Below are 20389 nucleotides of genomic sequence, written 5' to 3'. Positions count from 1 at the left end.
GGCAGTGACAACCGTAGCCTCTAAGCTTTCCCCTTCTGGGGGACTGACGGGTTTGTGATAGGCCGGTAGGCCCTCAGGAGGCGGCTCCTCAGCCCCCAGCGCAGCGGGAGACACGCCTGCCTCCCTGCGTTACTGCGCCTTAATTTAATAGGCGAGTCTCTCCCGGCCTTCCTTCAGGTCCGGGCCATAGTCAGTCTATTATTGCACAGGTCAGGGCCTGGCACCCAGTCTAGTCCGGCCCCTTTAAGGGGTCCCGCCCAACACACGGTCAGTCTCAGACGTACCGTAGGTAAACCCGCGCCCTCAGGCAGGGCGGGCCATAAACATAGTCCATTAGGCCAGGCCCTCAAGCCGGGTGGCCCAGCCAACCCCACATTCGTAGGAGCTCCTCATACAGGAGCGGGCCCGGTAGGGCATCGGCAGCCGCAGTGAGGGGGGGAGACTGCCACCCGGTTCGGGGTGGCCGGGGGGGGGGGCGCAGGCCCACCCACCTACTGCGCCCCGGCCCAGGGGCCCTGAATGCAGCCGGGCAGCTGAGACTGGCTCAGCAGGGCTCCGGCCCGTATCTTGCTGGCCGCGGGCGGCTCCCCGCCCGGCTACCCCCTGGGCCACTTCTCGTCCCCCCCCTTCCCCGGTAGCTGTAGTTCCGGCAGGTCCGTCGTGGAGTTGAGGTCGGTGTTGTCCCAGCAGGGTCCAGGCAGCCCAATCCAGGGGCCGAGGGGTCGGAGCTCTGTAGCGTCCTGCGGGCTCGTCCGGCCCCGGCGTTCCAGTACCCACCGGGGGTCCAGCCGGTTTAGTGGTTCGGGCCAGTCCTCTGGGTCCTCGGGTTGTTCTGCTGGCTGGCATGGCAAGGCCTCAGTAGTCCCGGCAGGGAAGCCTTGGCGGCCTCCAGGGAGGTGGCTGAGGACGGCCTAGCCCAGGTCTTAGTCTCCCCAGGCAGGAGCTCTGGACCGGCCTCCGGCTCCCTCGGAGGCTGGGCCCTGACTGAGCTCCCAGGCAGCCTTCTTATAGTCCTAGTCCCGCCCTTTGACTTCCGGTCAGGTGAGGGGGGCGGGGCTAGGCTGGGCCAAAATGGCTCCCAGAGGGGTTCCTCCGCCTCCGGCTCAGTGGGTGGCCATTCCACCCCCCTACACTCCTCCCCCCCTTAAGTCCAGCTCCCAATCTCCGGGACTGGGCTTCTGCTCTTCCTCCCTGCGGGACAGGGCATCGACATTGTCCCTCCCTGCTCGGTGTTTCACTGTGAATACATACGGTTGGAGGGACAGGTACCATCTCATGATGCGACTGTTGGTATCCCGCATCTGATGGAGCCATTGTAGGGGTGCATGGTCTGTAAAAAGAATAAAAGAGTCTCCAAGGAGGTAATACCGCAGCGCCTCGATGGCCCACTTTATCGCTAGGGCCTCCTTCTCAATTGCGGTGTAGCGGCGCTCTCGAGGAAATAGTTTTCGGCTGATATACAGCACTGGGTGTTCTTCTCCCTCAATTTCCTGGGACAGTACTGCCCCCAGTCCGCAGTCTGACACGTCCGTCTGGACAATGAAGGGCCGGGAGAAATCGGGGCTGAACAGAACTGGCTCGCTGCACACAGCGGCTTTTAGGTCCTGAAAAGCTGTCTTGCATTCCGGCGACCACCTGATCCTTTGAGGACTGTCTTTCTTGAGGAGCGCCGTGAGAGGCGCGGCTCGAGTTGCAAAGTGTGGCACAAAACGGCGATAGTAGCCTGCCAACCCTAAAAACCGTCTTACTTTCTTCTTGGAGTTGGGTGCCGGGTAGTTTTGGACCGCCTCCACCTTCCCTACTAGAGGCCGGACTAGGCCCCACCCCAGCTGGTACCCGAGGTAGGTGGTTTCCTGCCAGCCAAGTTTACATTTCGTGGGATTGGTGGTCAGGCCGGCATCCCGCAATGTCCGCATTACGGCCGCTACCCGCTCGAGATGTTCCTCCCAATCTTGGCTGTAAATTACCACATCATCTAGGTACGCGGCGGCATACGCCGTATGCGGGGATAGCAAGCGGTCCATCATTCGCTGAAATGTTGCAGGGGCCCCATGGAGTTCAAATGGCATCCTTATAAAATGGAACAATCCCGAGGGAGTTGAAAAGGCAGTTTTTTCTCTCGATTCGGGGTCCAGGGGGATCTGCCAATATCCCTTTGTAAGATCCAGGGTGGTTATAAAGTCGGCTCTCCCCAGGTGAAGGTAGTCGAGGAGGAAGTCCAGTCGATGCTGCAACTGGGAGTGATAGAGCGCTCCCAGAGCGAGTGGCGTAGCCCAATCGTCTTGGTGCTGAAGCCAGATGGCAGTGTCCGCTTCTGCATCGATTTCAGACGAGTAAATGCAATTTCAAAATTTGACGCCTACCCCATTCCATGAGGAGTAACGGTAGTTTGAACTAGGAAGCCTAGTTCGAACTACCTAGTTCGTGCCCCGTGTAGCCGCGCTGCACGGGGTTCGAACCAGCGGGGTTTTAAAAATGGCGGCGCCCCGCTTATGCAAATGAAGCCCGGGAAATTCAAATCCCGGGCTTCATTTGCAAGTGCGGTATGCCTACATTACCCCGCTAGTTCGAACTAGCGGGGTAGTGTCGACATACCCTATGAGACAATGTGCTTGTTTCACCTGGGTTGCAGAGAGGGTGTTTCCCAGCTGTGGCTCTCTTTCCTCCCCCAGATCAGGTATTTCCGGCCCTAGAGTGGGCTCCGCTGGCTAGGGGGTAATCATCAGGGCCTCCCGTTCTCGCCAGTGCTTCAGGAAATTTACATGAAATATTTGGGTTTTCTTCTTCCGATCCGGTTGATAGATCTCGTAGTTCACCGGCCCGACCTGACGAGTGACCTCACTGGTGTATGAGGCCCGGGGCCATCTGGGGCACGGATATTGCTGGGGTGTCGGAGGGGTTTTGCTCGGGAGGCTTCAGGCAGGCTGCTGAAGCGCTCCGTGGGACTGGTTTGTGGCCTGTTTGGAAAGGTCACCAGTCTGGGGGCTGTAAGGTGCCCCGAATTTGAGCAATTCGCCCTGAGCGGATGCCCTCAGCTGTGCCCAGACACGGCCCGGTCCGGTCCGTCACACATGGCAATGGATGCCAAAGGAAATATGATGACACAACGGGGGGGGGCGGGCTCGTCCAATGAGATGCTTTGTCTCCATGCCCCTTTCCTGGGCTTCGCCCAGCATGACTGAGCCTGGAAATGTCTTTTCAGGGCAGGAAAGTGGCTCTTTCCAAGGGGGAATCCCAAACCCTTCTGCTGGGCGAGTTTCTTCTGGAATTCCCTGCCCCTGTCATAACCCGGCAGCCAGTGAGTTATTGCCTCCTCTGCACTCACTGGGTGGGGGGTTGCTGTGGCAGGAGGCACCAGACGTATCATCCCACCTGGGCTTCTATTTGACATTTTCCTTTGTTTTGAGTTTTTTGCAAATGAAAGGAGACAGAACGGTCAGTTAGAAGCACAAATGGCTTGTGTGAGGTTTAGTTTCAAATAGACATTTTCCTGCCAGTTTGGATTTGGATGCCCAAATCCAAATTGTCACCGCAAAGCACAGGAAAAGATCGCCTTTCAATGCTAAATTATTGTGTGGAATGCCCAAGATCATTGCACGTGAAGTGTTTGAGGGCAAAGATTTAACTGAAATTAAACGATTTGTGCTTTAAAAAAGTTGGTAAAATATTGTAGAAAAACTTCAATAAGCTTTTTTTTTCATACGCAATGTTTTCGGTGCAGTCTGTTGCCCTCTGTTGCATGGCATCAGAACTGCAAGAGTGTGTCATTAATGGGTATGTCTACACGACAGCACTAATTCGAACTAACTTAATTCGAATTAGTTAATTCGAACTAAGCTAATTTGAACTAGTGTATCTAGACCTAAAAGCTAATTTGAATTCAATCGGGGGACTGTCAGGATCCAGGAGGCCCTGCAGGAGAGCTTCCACCCCAAGGAGCCCGCAGAGCTACCCTAGTCCTCCCCATCGGGGGCTCATGCCCCATTCCTCCCTCACCTTCTTCCACTTACCCCTCCCTAGCCCCCCTTCCTGATGTAAAAAAATAAAATACAAACTCTCTTTATTTAACAAAACTGGGGAGGGGAAATAAAACTGTGGGGAGACGGGGGAAAGGAGGCAGGAAAGGGCAGGAGAGAGTGTGGGAGAGAGGAGGGGGAAAACTGGGAGGAGGGAGCTGGAAGGGGAAAGCAAGGGGAAAGAGGGGGAGGGGAAACTCAGGGATCGGGGTGGAGGTGTCGCCGGGCCAACCGCCTCCCAGCACGGCAAGGAAGGGGGCCTCGGCATCCCCGCGGGGATGGGGTGGAGGGTGCAGAGGTTGAGGTGAGGGGTGTGGACATTGAGGAGGAGGAGGGTGTGGGGCTTGAGGAGGAAGAGGTGGGAGGGGGGTAGGAGTGGGAGGAGGGACAGTTGTTGGGGGGACAGCAGGCGCAGGATCAGCACAGGGCACCATGCTCTGCAGCAGGGCCTGCAGATTTGCATTTCTGGCTCGGTCCTCAGCCAGCTGCTCCTGGTGGAGCTGCAGGTCTTCCCACATCCAGGCCTCGACGGTGTGGTGCAGGGCTCGCAAGGACCCCAGGTGCTGGTCCCAGTACTCCTGCTCTGTGGTGGCGGACCGGAGCAGGCCATGGGTGCGGGAGCATGTCCCGGGTGGGGTGGTGCACCCTGCACAAGCAGCTGGTGCAGCTGTAGAGAAAGAGAGTGGTCACTTCTCCCTGGGGACACAGAAGATGATGCCCAGCCCCATCCCCCCGCCCCGCAACGTGAGGGCGACCATGCCCTGCACAGTCAGAGCCGCTGTGCTTGTACAGAGGCCATGGTCAGGATGTCTGGCTCTCCCCGGGACGGGGAGCTGCCCCAAGACCGCACCCATGTCCCTGTGCCATGTATAGTGTGGCCGGGGCGGTGGGCGGGCGGGGGGGGGGAGATGTCCCCTGCCTCCATGTAGAGGAGACGTGTGGAGGGAAAGCATCCTGCTGGGTCCCGCCCCAGGGTCAGGAGCATGTCAGGTCTCTTCAGACATGCATGTGCCTATTGGGCCACGGCCCCTGGGTGTCACGCAGCTGGAGCGTGGCATGGCATGTGCTTGCACGTGCACAGGTGTCTGTGTGATCCGTGGGAGGCATGGCCCACGTGCGCGGTCCCTGGTCTCCCTCCCGCCTCCTCCCCCGAAATACTTAATTCGAACTACTTCCCCGGTACGGTCTCCCTGGATGACCCTGCCGACTCCAGTGCTGGAACTCCTTGTGGTGGCCCCTCCGGTGTGCCCAGGTCAGGGCCCTCCAGTCCCGGCTCGCTGCCTCCCGGGCTGGCACGGACCGCCCCGCCCCCCAAGAGTCGGTCGAGGGCGGGGAAGTAGGGGCAGGTGGCAGCCCCTGCTGCGGCGCCGCCCCTGGTGGCCCTGGCATACGCCTGCCGTAGCTGTTTTACTTTCAGGTGCACCTGCTCCTGGGTGGCCTGTGTCCCTTTCGGGCCATGGCGGCCGCTATGCGCCCGTAGACGGCCACGTTCCTCCTCCTAGTACAGAGATCATGGACGCTGGGGGCCTGCCCCCAAACCTCAATGAGGTCCATGACCTCCACACTAGACCAGGAGGGTGCGCGCCATCTACGGCCCCTGGCTGGCCCCTGGGTGCTGGGGGACTGGGCGGGGGGACGGCTCGCTGGCACTGGCTGCCTGGCTCATCCTGCAGCCCCTGGTTCGGGGCAGAGACTGCTGGCAGGGCTGGCTCTGGCAAGTGGCGTCTGGCTGGGGAGAGGAGAGGAGTTTTCCTGGTTTGGCCCAGAGCAGCCACCAGGGGAACCTGGGGAGGGCTGGGCTCCAGCTACTTTGAATTAAGTGGCTACACAGCCCTTAATTCCAACTACTGAATTCGAATTTGGCGTTACTCCTGGTAGAATGAGGTTTACCTAGTTCGAATTAAGTCCAAACTAGCGGTTTGTATGTGTAGCACCTATGAAAGTTAATTCGAACTAACGGCTGTTAGTTCGAATTAACTTTGTAGTGTAGACATACCCATAGTTCCGGCTCCCTATCTGCCTAGAATGCACATGCATGAGACCCTCTGCTCCTCAGTTCCTTTACTACCGCCTCTGACTTAAAACAGAACCTTCATCTCTCCTGACACCATTTCTCCCAGTTTTTTCCTACTAGAATTAGACCTCTCCCTTATAGTTAGTTTGTTTCTTCATTACAGTTGTTTAGTATTCGAGATGGTAGATTTCAGGATCCTGACTAACGGAACAAAAGAGAGTAACAAAATACACACCCTAGACTTCAGAAAAGCAGACTTTGACTCCCTCAGAGAACTGATGGGCAGGATTCCCTGGGATGCTAACATGAAGGGGAAAGGAGTCCAGGAGCGCTGGCAGTATTTTAAAGAAGACTTATTAAAGGCACAGGAAGAAACCATCCCGATGCGCAGCAAGAAAGCAAATATGGTAGGCAACCAGATTGGCTAACTGGGGACATCCTTGGTGAGCTTAAACACAAACATGGATGATTGGAAAAAGACAAATGGAGTGCTCTTCTTTAAAAAAGGAAGACGGACAGTCCAGGGAACTACAGACCAGTCAGCTTTACCTCAGTCCCTGGAAAAATCATGGCGGGCATCTTCCAGGAATCCATTCTGAAGCACTTGGAAGAGGGATAAGTGATCAGGAATAGTCAACATGGATTCACAAAGGGCAGGTCATGCCTGACCAATCTGATTAGCTTCTATGATGAGATAACTGGTTCTGTGGATATAGGAAAGTCAGTGGATGTGATATACCTTGACTGTAGCAAAGCTTTTGATACGGTCTCCCACAATATTCTTGCCAGTAAGTTAAGGGCATATGGATTGGATAAATGGACTGTAAGATGAATAGAAAGCTGGCTAGACTGTCGGGCCCAACAGATAGTGATCAACGGCTTGATGTCAGGCTGGTGGTCGGTTTCTAGCAGAGTGTCAGAAGGATCTGTTCTAGGACCAGTTTTGTTAAACATCTTTATTAATGGCCTGGATGAGGGGATGGATTGCACCCTCAGTAAGTTTGCAGATGACACTAAGCTAGGGGGAGAGGTAGATACATTGGAGGGCAGAGATACGGTCCAGAGTGACCTGGACAGATTAAAGGATTGGGCCACAAGAAATCTGATGAGTTTCAACAAGGACCCCAAGCATTCAAGAATTCCAAGCATTATTACAGGATTGGGACTGACTTGCTAAGTAGCAGTTCTGCAGAAAAGGACCTGGGGATTATAGTGGATGAGAAGCTGGATATGAGTCAACAATGTGCCCTTGTAGCCAAGAGGGCTAGTGATATATTAGGATGCATTAGGGGGAGCATTGCCAGGAGATCCAGAGAAGAGATTATTCCCCTTTATTTGGCTCTGGTGAGACCACATCTGGAGTACTGTGTTCTGTTCTAGGGCCTCCACTATTGAAAGGATGTGGACGCATTGAAGAGGATCCAGAGGAGGGCGACCAAAACGGTAAGGGGGCTGGAGTGCATGACCTATGAGAAGAGACTGAGGGATTTGGGTTTGTTTAGTCTGCAGAAGAGAAGAGTGAGGGGGGATTTGATAGCAGCCTTCAACTTCCTGAAGGGGGGGGTTACAAAGAGGATGGAGAAAGGATGTTCACAGTAGTGATGGATGGCAAAACGAGCAATGGTCTCAAGTTACAGAGGGAGAGGTCTAGGTTGGAAATTAGGAAAAACTATTGCACTAGAAGGGTGGTGAAGCACTGGAATGAGTTACCTAGGGAGGTGGTGGAATCTCCATCCCAAGAGGTGTTTAAATCTTAGCTTTACTAAGCCCTGGATGGGTTGGTTTATTTGGGATTGGTCCTGCCTTGGCAGGGGGCTGGACTTGATGACTTACTGAGGTCTCTTCCAGCTCTATGATTCTCCTGTTCTTATGTGAATAGTTTTTTTCCTCCTTTCGGATACTGTGCTTCAAACCGTGGCAATGCTCTCTCGTAGCACTTTAAAGACTAACAAGATGGTTTAATATGTGATGAGCTTTCATGGGCCAGACCCACTTCCTCAGATCAAATAGTGGAAGACAATTGTCACAACCATATATACCAAAGGATGCAAATAAAAAAAATGAAAACATATGAAAAGGACAAATCAAATTTCAGAACGGAAGGAGAATGGGAGGGGGATGGGGGGAAGGGAGGGAGGTAAATGTCTGTGAGCTAATGATATTAGAGGTGATAATTGGGGAAGCTGTCTTTGTAATGGGTAAGATAATTAGCGTCTTTATTCAAATTGGTGTGTAAAGTGTCGAATTTAAGCATGAATGACAGTTCAGAGGATTCTTTTTCAAGTGCAGTCTTAAAAGGCCTTTGAAGCAGGATGCAGGTAATCAAGTCATTGAGACAATGTCCTTTCTGGTTGAAATGGCAAGAAACTGTTTTTTCTTTGTGATCCTGTCTGATAACTGTTTTGTGGGCATTGATCCTTTGGCGAGGTGTCTGAGACGTTTGTCCAACGTACATAGCGGACGGACAATTTCAGCACATGATTGCATAAATTATATTTCTGGATGTGCAGGAATATGTGTTCTTGATCTTATAACTCACTTGGTTGGGTCCAATAATGGTATCAGCAGAGTGAAAATGTGGACAAAGCTGGCAACGGGGTTTGTTGCAAGGGAAGGTACAAAGGTTGGTATTAGTGTGGTATGTCCTGTGGTTGTTGGTAAGAATCATCTTCAGGTTTGGTGGTTGTCTATAGGAGATTATGGGTCTGTCTCCCAGAGCCTCTCGGAGTTTAGTATCCTATTCCAGTATAGGCTGTATTTTATTGATAACGTATTGGACAGGTTTAAGTTGGGGGCTGTAGGTGATGACAAGTGGTGTTCTATTGTTGGTTTTCTTGGATCTGTCTTGAAGTAGTTGGTTTCTAGATATTCATCTGGCTCTTTCAATTTGCTTTTTTATTTCTCTGGGTGGATAGTTGAGGTTTATAAATGCTTGGTAGAGATCCTGAAGTTTCTGGTCTCTGTCAGTGGGATTAGAGCAGATGCGGTTGTATCAAAGGGCTTGGCTATAGATGATGGATTGTATGGTGTGTTCTGGATGGGAGCTGGAAGCATGTAAGTAACTGTATAAGTCAGTGGGTTTTCTGTAGAGGGTGGTGTCTAATTTTCCATTGCTGATTTGTACTGTGGAGTCCAGGAAATGGATCTCTCATGTAGAATGGTCCAGGCAGAGATTGATGGTAGAGTGTAGATTGTGAAAATCTCTATGGAATGTCTCCAGTGTTTCTTGGCCATGTGTCCAGATCATAAAGATGTCATCGATGTAGCATAAGTAGAGAAGAGTAAAAGGGGATGGGAGTTGAGGAAACATTGTTCTAGGTCAACCATAAAGGTATTAGCATACTGTGGGGTCATGCGTGTACCCATGGCTGTGCCGCTGAACTGGAGGTATAAGTTGTTCTCAAACTGGAAATAATTGTGGGTGAGAACAAAGTTACATAGGTCTGCTATCAGATTGGCAGTGGTGTCCTCTGGGATAGTGTTTCTAATTGCTTGTAATCCGTCTTCATGTGAGATGTTGGTGTATAGAGCTTTTACATCCATGGTGGCAAGGATGAATTAGCTCACAGACATTTACCTCCGTCCCTTCCCCCCTACCATTCCCCTTCTGTTCTGAAATTTGATTTGTCCTTTTCATATGTGTTCATTTTTTTTATTTGTATAATTTGGTATATATGGTTGTGACAATTTTCTTCTACTATTTGATCTGAGGAAGTGGGTCTGGCCCACGAAAACTCATCACCTATTAAACCATCTTGTTAGTGTTTAAAGTGCTACACAGTCCTGTTTTTTGTTTCAGCTGCACCAGACTAACACGGCTACATTTCTACCACTATTCAAAAAAAAAAAAAAAAAAAAAAAAAGACTGCAATTGGCAGCGATTTAATATCAAAAATTGAAGATTTTGAACAATTTAAACATCAAGACTACTAGATTGCATCACAAACCAGGCTTTACACTCCTGGACAAAACAGAAAAAGAGAAAAAAAAAAGTAGAGACATAAGAGAGTAAACAAACAGAAAAAGAACTACAGGGGAACACTTATCATAAGAGCCCCCCCATTCAAGGGTAACCCAGACCTAGCATGTAGCTGTGGGACTCCCAGGTACCAGCCAAGCTGTCCCTGTCCCCTTCCCAGACGCCTATGAGTACCTTGTCCCCCTATAGCCCCTTCCTAGACATCCATGAGTACCCTGCCCAGACTCCCACGAGTACTCTGCCCAGGAGCCCATCAGCAACTTGCTCCAGGCCCCACTTACACCCCGCCCCCGGCCAGACTTCCATCTGCATCCTGCCCAGGACCCCACCAGCACCCTGCCCAAGGTCTTACCAGCACCCTGCTCCTGCCCCCTAGCCAGATCCCATCCAGCACCCTGACTAGACACCACCAGCACTCTGCGCCTGCCCCCTCTCTCCTGGCCAGAAACCTATCCCCAGCTTATTCCTGTACCCTATATTTTACCCAGATTCTGCACCTCATCCCTATCCCACTCAGTGGCATACTGGATTCCTTGTCTCGTACGCTGGACCCCTCATTTTTGTCCCTACCTCAGAGTATAGAGGGGCCCACACATTCCACTAACCCTGAAACACCAGAAGAGTTAATCTGGCCGGAGGCCTTCAACCTCAGTCCTACCTACCCTCCCCCCATGGGGCTGGGATGCCAGGGAAGGGAGGTGTCTCAGTTGGAGCCACATCAGTGAGGCTTGGAGGGGGGTTATTTTTGCATCTCACTTGTGTGGTCCCTGACTGATTTTTCTGTGTGTCAGTGATCCCTGACCCACAGCAGGTTCCTCGCCTCTCCCAGAAATAGACAAAGCTGAAAAGTTTGTGTTGGACATATTTTATTTAAAAATGAAGCCTTGCTGCCAAGCCCCCATATGGCTGCAGCATCATAACACCTCTGCATTCCCGCACGCATCCCAACCCTGCTCCTATCATACACTGGAAGCCCCTGTCCTGAGCCTCTCACATCCCCAGTCTTCTGCCACAACACTACTGCACAATCCATACACTGCAAATCTGTGTCCTGAGCCCATCATACTCCCAATCCCTCTGCCCTGAGCCCCTCATATATCCCAATCTGGACTTCTGCACCCTCACATCCATAATAAGCCTATGGTTTGCTCAGCACCCCAACCCTCTACCTGACCCCAACACTCTCCAGTCTGGAGACCCTCCCTGAGACAGCAACTCCTCCTCCATCTGCTCCTGCACCCAAATTCCCTCCCAGAGCTTGCACCTAAGCTTTTCAAGCTCAGGGAGGGAATTTGGGTGAAGGAGGAGGAGGAGAAGGGGCTACTGGCTCAGGGAGGGGAGTCTCCCAGCTAGAAAGTGTTAAAATTGAAACAAAAATGGAATGGATGTTGAAAACTATTTGCATTGCGCACTTTCATCTTTCAAACCTAGGATTTCCCAACTCTTGAAGAAAATGCAGCATTATCCTTCACATTAAATTTGTTTTGGTTCTGCTATTTTTTTATGTTAAATTACATTTTTATTAAATTTTTGTGCCAAGGAAAACTATTTGTTCATATTTTTAATTGTAAGTAAACTTTTTATACCAAGTTTTTGTGTTTTATTTTAAATTTTAAATTATTAATTGAATTTTTTGTTAAAAGGGGGGTTGGATGATGGTAAAGAAGAGGTGAGGAGGCATAAGAGTGTCTCAAAAATTAAAAAGGTGGCATGATGCTGAAAATTTTGGGAACCACTGTTCTACATCAATCAACAAGGAGGCACATGGTCTCGTGCACTTCGCTCAGAGGCAGTTACATTATGGACCTGATGCATAAGACACAATATTACCATTAACGCAGCACACCTCTCAGGCATGCTCAATACTACAACTGATGCCCTAAGCATAGAGCTTCCTCCGGAACACAAATACTAACTATATTCCAAGGTCTTGTCTGACAAATTCCGTCACTGGGGCTGATCAATAATAGACCTATTTGCAACTACCACAAACAAACAATGCCAACATTACTGTTCCAAAGCAAGCATTGGCTAGGGTTCCTTGGGTGATGCCTTCCTAGTGACCTGGACACAGCACTTCTCTGCCTTTCCACTGATACCACTCTTAAACAGAGTGATACACAAAATTGGAAGAGGCGAAGCTCTCCTCATCCTCATAGCATCTGCATGGCCCCAACAACTGTGGTTCCTATTCTTGACCAGAATGTCCCTCGATCATCTCCTCCACTCACCTCTCTTCCAAGATCTCGTTCTCCTCCCATCATGTCAGACCAAGCCCCTGAACCGAACCTCTCTTTGCCTCACAGCTTGGCTCCTCAATGGCTCTTGGGCATAGAGCTTTTGTGTTCCCACAAAGTACAAACAGTTCTCCTCTACAGCAGAGCCCCTAGTACATGCAAGACTTATGCTCACAAGTGGTAGAGATTTGTGGTATGGTGCACTCAAAAGAATTTTTCACCATCCACAGCACCAACAACTATTCCTGACTACTTCCTCTACCTCAGACAGACTGGTCTGGCATTAACTTCCATTAGGGTCCATCTCGCTGCTATTACCACCATCCATGGCAATATCAATGACGCTTCAGTATTTGCTCATTCACTCACACACAAGTTTTTAAAGGGACTCCAAACCCTTTATCCAGACAACCATGGGACCTCCAGCTGGTGCTAAATGTGCATACTAGAGCTCCCTTTGAAGCCATGGTTACATGTTTCTTACGACACTTGTTCATGAAAACTGCATTCCTTGTTGTCATTACCTTGGCTAGAAGAGTGAAAGAAATCGCAGCCCTCATGGCTGATCCTTCCTATATCATCTTGTGCAAGGACAAGGTCATGTTATGCACCCAGCCCAAATTCCTCCCAAAGATACATTCCTCAATCCACTTCAACCAGGCTATTCAATTACTTACCTTTTTTACAAAGCCTCATGTGAATGATTTTGAATCAAAGATGCATACCTTTGATCTCCGCAGTGTTCTTTTCTTCTACCTACAGTGCACCAAGCCCTTCCGATCTTCTCCTAGACTCTTTGTATCCATAGCGAACCACAACAAGGATGGCACAATATTCTCATATAGACTCTCACTCTGTATTGCGGACTATATCAAACTCTGCTATGAGCAAACCAGAGTGGCCCCGCCAGACAGAATAAGAACCCATTCCACCAGGGCTGTTTCCACGGCTGTTGCCTTCCTCAGAAAAGTCCCACTAGCTGCTACATGGTCCTCAGACCACACGTTTGCAAAACAGTATGTACTCTTGCAGGGCCCTCTGTCAAGCCTCAGATTCTCAAAATCTGTCTTATCCACTCCTTTCATTCCTGACTCAAAGTCCCTACCTTCTTAAGGAGATATGACTTTGTAGTCACCTAATGTGGAGCACCCATGGGGACATCTGTCAAAAAAGAAAAGGTTATCCACTTCCACAATATCTGATGTTCTTCAAGATGAGTGTCCCCGTGGGTCTCTACTACCCTCCTTTGTTCCCCTCTACTTTGGGGTAATGCTCGTCTGACTGCAGACTCTGAGGTAAAGAAGGAACTGAGGCGGGGGGGGGGGGTGAGGTTTGCGCATGTGCAGTATGGGCAGTTCAGCATCGTGTGTCTGCCTTGGCTGGCACATGTGCGGCCCAAGGATAGAGCTGTCAGAAATCTCCATCAATGGTCTCAGCAGTGACGCACCAACCTATTGATCCATGGGAACGTTCATCTCGAAGAACATCAGTTACTGTAGAGGTAGGTAACTTCCTTTTGGGCAGCTCAGAGTAGCCTGTTGGGAATTTTGGCTAAGCACCACAGTATGAAAATTCCTTCTGACTTTTTGTAGAGCTGTAATATTTTTAATGTGTGTGCACAGCAGACACGGCCTTCTGCTCTTAGATGAAAGACCCCAGCTAATTGCATATAGTTTATTTGTATTACAGCACGTAGGACCCCCAATGCTGGGTTAGGTACCTGGTATACCTTAGATGAATGATTTTCAATCTTGCTGGGATTTGTAGATTGGCTTCCAGTTAGCCCTTTTCTTTTCAGATCGCTAAGGGTCAGATTCTGATGCACTTATTCTGAAAAATATTTAGTGTACAAGAATATCATATTGAGTCCTGTGGGATGTCCAGCAGAAAACATATTTCATTATGACCCTAAATCACTCTTTCAGGGCCTTTAAGCTGAGAGATGTTATAGGCACTGAATTCCCTTGTTTTAAAAAGTATAAACTCTGGCTTGAATACTACTTACATGAAGTTCTTCAGAGGAACAATTTCATCATGCTTACAAACAAGGACTAGGGCACAGAGATTAAGGTCAAAAAGTGCTCTAATTTTTGGTACCCTCATCTTGCAGGGAATTGAAAAGATAAGTATCTGAGTGTTTCACAAATATAAAGAGTGCTATACAGAAGCCCACGAGAAAATGAATAAATTATCTTGAGGGTACAATTTGATTAGTGTACAGTAAATGAGTCTAGGGCCCCACATTGCACAACAAAGATAAAACAATATTCAATCACTTCTCATTAAGTGAACACTAACTGTCCTGAATGAGGCAGGGCCCTATGGAAAAAGTAATTAAAGACACTGAATAATCATGCATATGTATAAGAAGGATGAATTAAGGTTGCACAGACAACTCACTTTTAAACTAACTTGAGCTCCAATGTAATCCTCTCTATTAGCTTGAGTCCTACAAAGGGGGTGCTGCTTTTATTGGCATTTTGTGGTTCTAATATTCATTGAAATATATTTTTCCATGAAATCACTCTCAAAACGAAAATACAAGATAGTAGTGTGCTCTAGTGTCTAAATTAAATTACACTATTTTACTTATATTATACTTTAATTTTACACTATTTTACTTTAATTATACTTACCTGCATGCCTCCAGTTTCCATCCCGGACACACCACACGATCCATTGTTTACAGCCAAGCACTGAGGTACAACCGCATATGCTCCAACCCCTCAGACAGAGACCTATACCTACAAGATCTTCAACAAGCATTCTGTAAACTGCGATACCCACACAAGGAAGTGAGGAGACAGATTGACAGAGCCAGACATGTACCCAGAAGCCTCCTGCTACGGGACAAGCCCAAGAAAGAAACCAACAGAACACCATTGGCCATTACCTACAGTCCCCAGCTAAAACCTCTCCAACGCATCATTAGTGATCTTCAACCCATCCTGGACAATGATCCCTCGCTTTCACAGGCCTTGGGAGGTAGGCCGGTCCTTGCCCACAGACAACCCGCCAACCTGAAGCATATTCTCACCAGCAACTACACACCGCACCATAATAACTCGAACTCAGGAACCAATCCTTGCAACAAACCTCGGTGCCAACTCTGCCCACATATATACACCAGCAACACCATCACAGGACCTAACCAGATCAGCCATACTGTCACTGGTACATTCTCCTGCACATCCACCGACGTAATATATGCCATCATGTGCCAACAATGCCCCACTGCTATATACATCGGCCAAACAGGACAGTCCCTACGTAAAAGAATCAATGGACACAAGTCTGATATTAGGAATGGCAACATACAAAAACCTGTAGGGGAACACTTCAATCTTCCTGGACACACAATTGCAGATCTAAAAGTAGCCATCCTGCAGCAAAAAAACTTCAGGACCAGACTTCAAAGAGAAACTGCTGAGCTACAGTTCATCTTTAAGTTTGACACAATCAACTCTGGATTAAACAAAGACTGTGAATGGCTTGCTAACTACAAAAGCAGCTTCTGCTCTCTTGGAATTCACACCTCCAGATCAGCTGCTAGAAGTGGGCCTCATCCTCCTTGATTGGATCCACCTCATCATCCCCAGCCTGATCCTGGCCTGCATATTTATTCCTGCCTCTGGAAATTTCCACTACATGCATCTGACGAAGTGGGTCTTTGCCCACAAAAGCTTATGCTCCTACACTTCAGTTAGTCTATAAGGTGCCACAGGACTCCTCGTCGTTTTTTTTAAATTAAAGCTATTTCTCTTTGGTGTCAGAAAGTATGTCAAAGTAGTGGTTTTCAAGTTAGCATTCAATTAAGCTGAACTGTTTCCCCATCAAAAAAGGTTGAATAATTGGCAGAAATGGCAATGCTTGGAAACAATGTTTGGTTTTCTTCAAAATGTCTGCACTAACAAATATTGTTGCTTGGACAACCATTTCTGGTGCTGCTCGTTGCCGTACATCTGTGGAAGATTGAGTAATTAAAAATTACTCGAACTAAGTGCTTTTAAAAAATCAACAGGAATAGTCTTTTTTGCTTCACTTTGTGTCCTATATTACAAAATTTGAACAGACAGCTCTTTAGGCATTCATGTTAAATTTTTAGTAAGCAACTTTATTTTTCCATATTCACTCTGGGAATAATGAATACATAGCCACATTCATATTCAAGATATTTAAATGCACATTCCTTCAAACACACACTGGAGGAACTTCTCTCAGGTGTATAATTCCAAGAAAATCAATAGCATAATCCATCAGGTCATTCAGGGAAGTATATATTTATAAGTATAAGGTTGTATTTGATTCCTAGTTCTTGGAACATCTGTACTTTCATATGGCAAGAGAGGAGACCAGCAACATGTCTATATCAGTGAGCCAATAGTAGGTTGGGGCATGACGTGATATAAATCTCAAATGCCACTGGTAAATGTTTGCAATTGGCATCCATTATCTTGCATTTTGGAAGATGAAAGAGATGATAGCACCTATAATGCAATGTTCTAAAATGGTTCAATGCAGACCACAGTGGGTTGAAGCTTGAAAGTTCTTTTGTAGGGACTGCAATCAGGTAATTGTCTGAGACATTACCATTATCCCAGTGTGCCTTTAGGATTGAATTTCATAAGCCTTTTGGCTAAAGCTGTGAATTCAGTATGTTCACATCATGGGATGTTTGAATCTGGCTAATTTGTAAGAGGAAACATTAACTAGGACAGTGGTTCCCAACCTTTTCGATACCAGGGACTGGCAAAACCCAGTCACAAACTTTTGGCAGGCCGGTAACATTTTATCTGCATTTTGCAAATTGATTATGCAAATAATGAATATGCAAATAAATGTTACTGGTCCACCAAAAGCCCTGGCCTCCAGAGTCCCCCAGTGCTAGCCCTAACCCCTAGAGCCCACCCCACCCCCACTACCCCCTGACACCAGCCACTGACCCGAGAGTCCCCTGCACCCACCCCCCAGATTTTCCTCCTGAATACCAGCCTCCAGTCTCCAACATTAGCCCCACTCTTGGAGCCCCCCAGTACTAGCCCCTCACCTCTTAGAGCCCCCAGAGCTCCCCGGCACTAGCTCCATCCCCGTAGCTCCAAATGCCTGCCCCGTCTTCCTTACCAAGCTCTTCACTGCCTCCCAGTCACCAGCTGAGTGCTGCTGCATGGGTCATGGCTGCTCTAAAGCTGCCGGGCTGGGCTCTGCCACACAGCAAAGTGCTTTTTCATGTCCTGACACATGCCTGGGACTGGTGATGTCACTTCACAACCAACAGGGGTGGGCATATGTTTCTGGTGGCTTGAGAATTCCTCTCCAGGTAATTCACAGTCAGAACCTAGAGGCACAGAGTCACGTGACAGCTGGGCAGTACTAGCTCCCCTGATATCCACTGGTTTAAGTCAGGGAGCCTGGCTCCCTGCACAAGTGACCCACGTTGCCAACTGCAGCACCCTGGGACATTGGGAAGTGGCCAGACATGCAGTGTAGGCCAGAGCTGGCAGGGGAGACCCGTAGGGGAACCTGGGTCTAGTCGGAGGAGAGGCGGAAAATTCTGGACACTCAGTGCAGCTTCCCAGAGCCCCTAACCTGATCCTCATCAATATTGATAAAGGTCGGGATGGTCAAGGCCACAAAGGCTCCACTCCCTGATCCCGAACATGCTGCTCACAACAGAAAGGACATGCAGCAGCCATCTGCCACACAGTCCCGCTCGCCAGGCCACATGGCTTCTTCCAGAGCTGTAACTAGTGAGGCTGTCCCAGTAGGGCCCGGCTACAGCTGCAGGACATAGGGCAGCCCACAGTGCCACTCACCATAGGAGGGTGAGAGAAGAATTTTTAGTGTGGGTGGAGATGCACACCTTATAGGGTACAGATCTCCTCAGTGGGCAGGGTTCATTAGCAGCTGGGGGAGTGACCTGGCAGAATGCCATGGCTCATCAGGGAGGGGTTTGTGGCCTGCCACTGGTCCACTGACCAGTGCTTGAGAATGCTGGATTAGGACAAGTTTTATGCTTTATGTAGTTTTTATCTGGTATATAAACATAGTGTATTACCAGGACTCGACAAATTCTGGAAAACCCTACTCGCTAAACAAAAAAGGGATTCGCCGCCCTCCCCCCCAAAAAGTGTTTTTTTAATTGCATAAATTCCTAATAAGAATAAGAACAGTAATTACTAATTAAAATCACCCAAGTTATTAATAAATATCGTATAAACCTTTACCTTTTCTCTCTGCTGCCATGTCTCCTCTTGCTCCATCATTTCCCCTGGTGCCTGCTGCTCCCCAACCCCTCACCCTCCTCTGTTTCCTGACTCCTGCCCTTCTCACGGCCCTCAGCCTTCCTGAGACCTGCCCCCCTCCACCAGCCCTTCTCTCCCCCATGCCCACTCCTCCAATAGCCCCACTCTGATCAAGTGAGCTACCCCTCCTCATCCCATCTCCTAACACCTCCCTCTACACACCTGCCCTACCTCTCTCCTCTGGTGCTGGTCCCTCCCCTGCAGGTGTCTGCCCTTCTGCTTCACCCCCAGAATCCCTTGGCACCTGCACCCTCCTGGTTCTTCCCCCTTCCTTCACTGCCCCTGCCCCCTTTGCCCTCTTTTTCCCTGATACCCACCCCCTCAGCACCCTCTGCCCCCATTCCCCTCACACATGCCTTGCTCCATCCTCACCTTCCTCATGCCCACCCCTTCTTTCAAGCCTTCTCCCAGCACCTCCTCCTCCTCCATCTAGCCCCCAGTGCCCTTACCCTCTCCTCTCCCAGCATCACCCTACCCCCCCTCCCACTGACACCTCCCCTCCTGCCCTTTTCCTCATTGTCTGCACTTGGCCCCCTGGCATTTCTCTCTCCTGCACCCCTGTCCATTGTTCCCTTCCCCTTTCTTCTTCTTCTTCTTCTCCTGACCTCCTCCCCTCCCCTCCCCACAGCACAAGCCCCTTCCCCATATTTTTCCCCTCCCCTCTCCACAGCCCAGCCCAGCCATTTCCCCGCCCCCAGGGCCAGCTCTAGGTTTTTTGCTGCCTGAAGCAAAACATTCCCCCCCCTTTTTTGTTGTCTTTTACACGTTTGTATTTTGCAATGTTTTTTTTTCTGTTTCATTTTTGTCCCAGCATTTTAGCCCTATAAATAACAAACTGCATTTTCATTCATTGTTTTCCATAAAGGCAAAGGTGCTTCAAGTGAACTTCCCCTTTCACTCGCTGCTGGATTACAGCAGCCTTTTCCCTGCCCTGTCCAGTCCCTCCCTATGGACAAGAACCTCATCACTCCCAACCCACAGGGGAAACAGGCTGCAGGGACAGCACAGAGCCAGAGGAGTGCAGGGAACAGTGGAAGGGGAGGCCAAGGGTGGTGCAGGTAACAGGAGGCATACAGCCAGAGGGGCGCAGAGATCTGGGGGAGCAGTGTGCGGGGTACAGTGGAGGCACGGGGAATGGGACACGGGGAACGGGAGGGGCAGAGGGATCGGGGTCTGGGGCAGTGCAGGGAATGGGCAGCACAGAGCTGGAGGGGGAGAGCAGGGTGCAGGGTGCAAGGGCGGCACAAAGCCAGAGGGAAAGCAGGGGATCAAGGGTGTAGCGGCAGTGTGGTGAATGGGTGGCAGGAGCTAGATGGGACGTGGGGTGGCCGCGGCGAGCCAGGCGGTCGGCAGTGAGCGCTCTCTTGCCGGTGAGGGGCTGGGGTCGTGGCAGGACTGGAGCTGGCAGGGTGGGGCCTGGCTCCGCCCCGCAGCCAGCTGCTGTGGACACACAGCCAGAGCTGAGCTGCCGCGGCCCTTTAGAATCAGTGAGGCCACGTCACGCCAGCGTCCTGGTGTCTGCTGGTGCTCCGCCTCCTTGCACTGCAGCTGCACGCAGGCAGCCCTGTGCTGAGAATCACTAAGATTGGATGGGGCTGGCGGATTGGATGGGGCCGCGCCGCCCGTAGGGCGGGCTTCGGCCAGCCCATTACAATGGCCCACTGGGCCAGTCTGCCCCTGCATTCACCAGCTGGCAAAATCTACTCGTCGCGGGCTAGTGTATTTGTCGAGCCCTGTGTATTACTCTCTAACACATACATTTGGGGTGGACTAAATTTTTTTCTCTGGATGGATATCCACAACCATTCCATATTTTGTTTAAGAGCAACACCTTCTCTAAT

The 20389-nt window shown here is 50.0% G+C and overlaps 1 long non-coding RNA gene across 1 annotated transcript in view; it reads right to left on the bottom strand.

Moving 5' to 3' along the window:
• Window positions 1-2641: 2641 nt before the first annotated feature.
• The window catches only part of LOC142825909 (uncharacterized), a 97914-nt gene continuing 80166 nt past the window's right edge, over window positions 2642-20389 (bottom strand). Inside the window, exons 2-3 of the long non-coding RNA XR_012900234.1 lie at window positions 13976-14076; window positions 2642-4683 (exon numbers count right to left, since the gene is read on the bottom strand). This is a non-coding gene — a long non-coding RNA (uncharacterized LOC142825909). The remainder of the gene's footprint in view (window positions 4684-13975; window positions 14077-20389) is intronic.

This window comes from Pelodiscus sinensis, unplaced genomic scaffold, assembly GCF_049634645.1.
Source record: "Pelodiscus sinensis isolate JC-2024 unplaced genomic scaffold, ASM4963464v1 ctg93, whole genome shotgun sequence".
In the NCBI taxonomy this organism is placed as follows: Eukaryota; Metazoa; Chordata; order Testudines; family Trionychidae; genus Pelodiscus; species Pelodiscus sinensis.
This window is presented reverse-complemented; position numbering and strand designations above follow the sequence as displayed.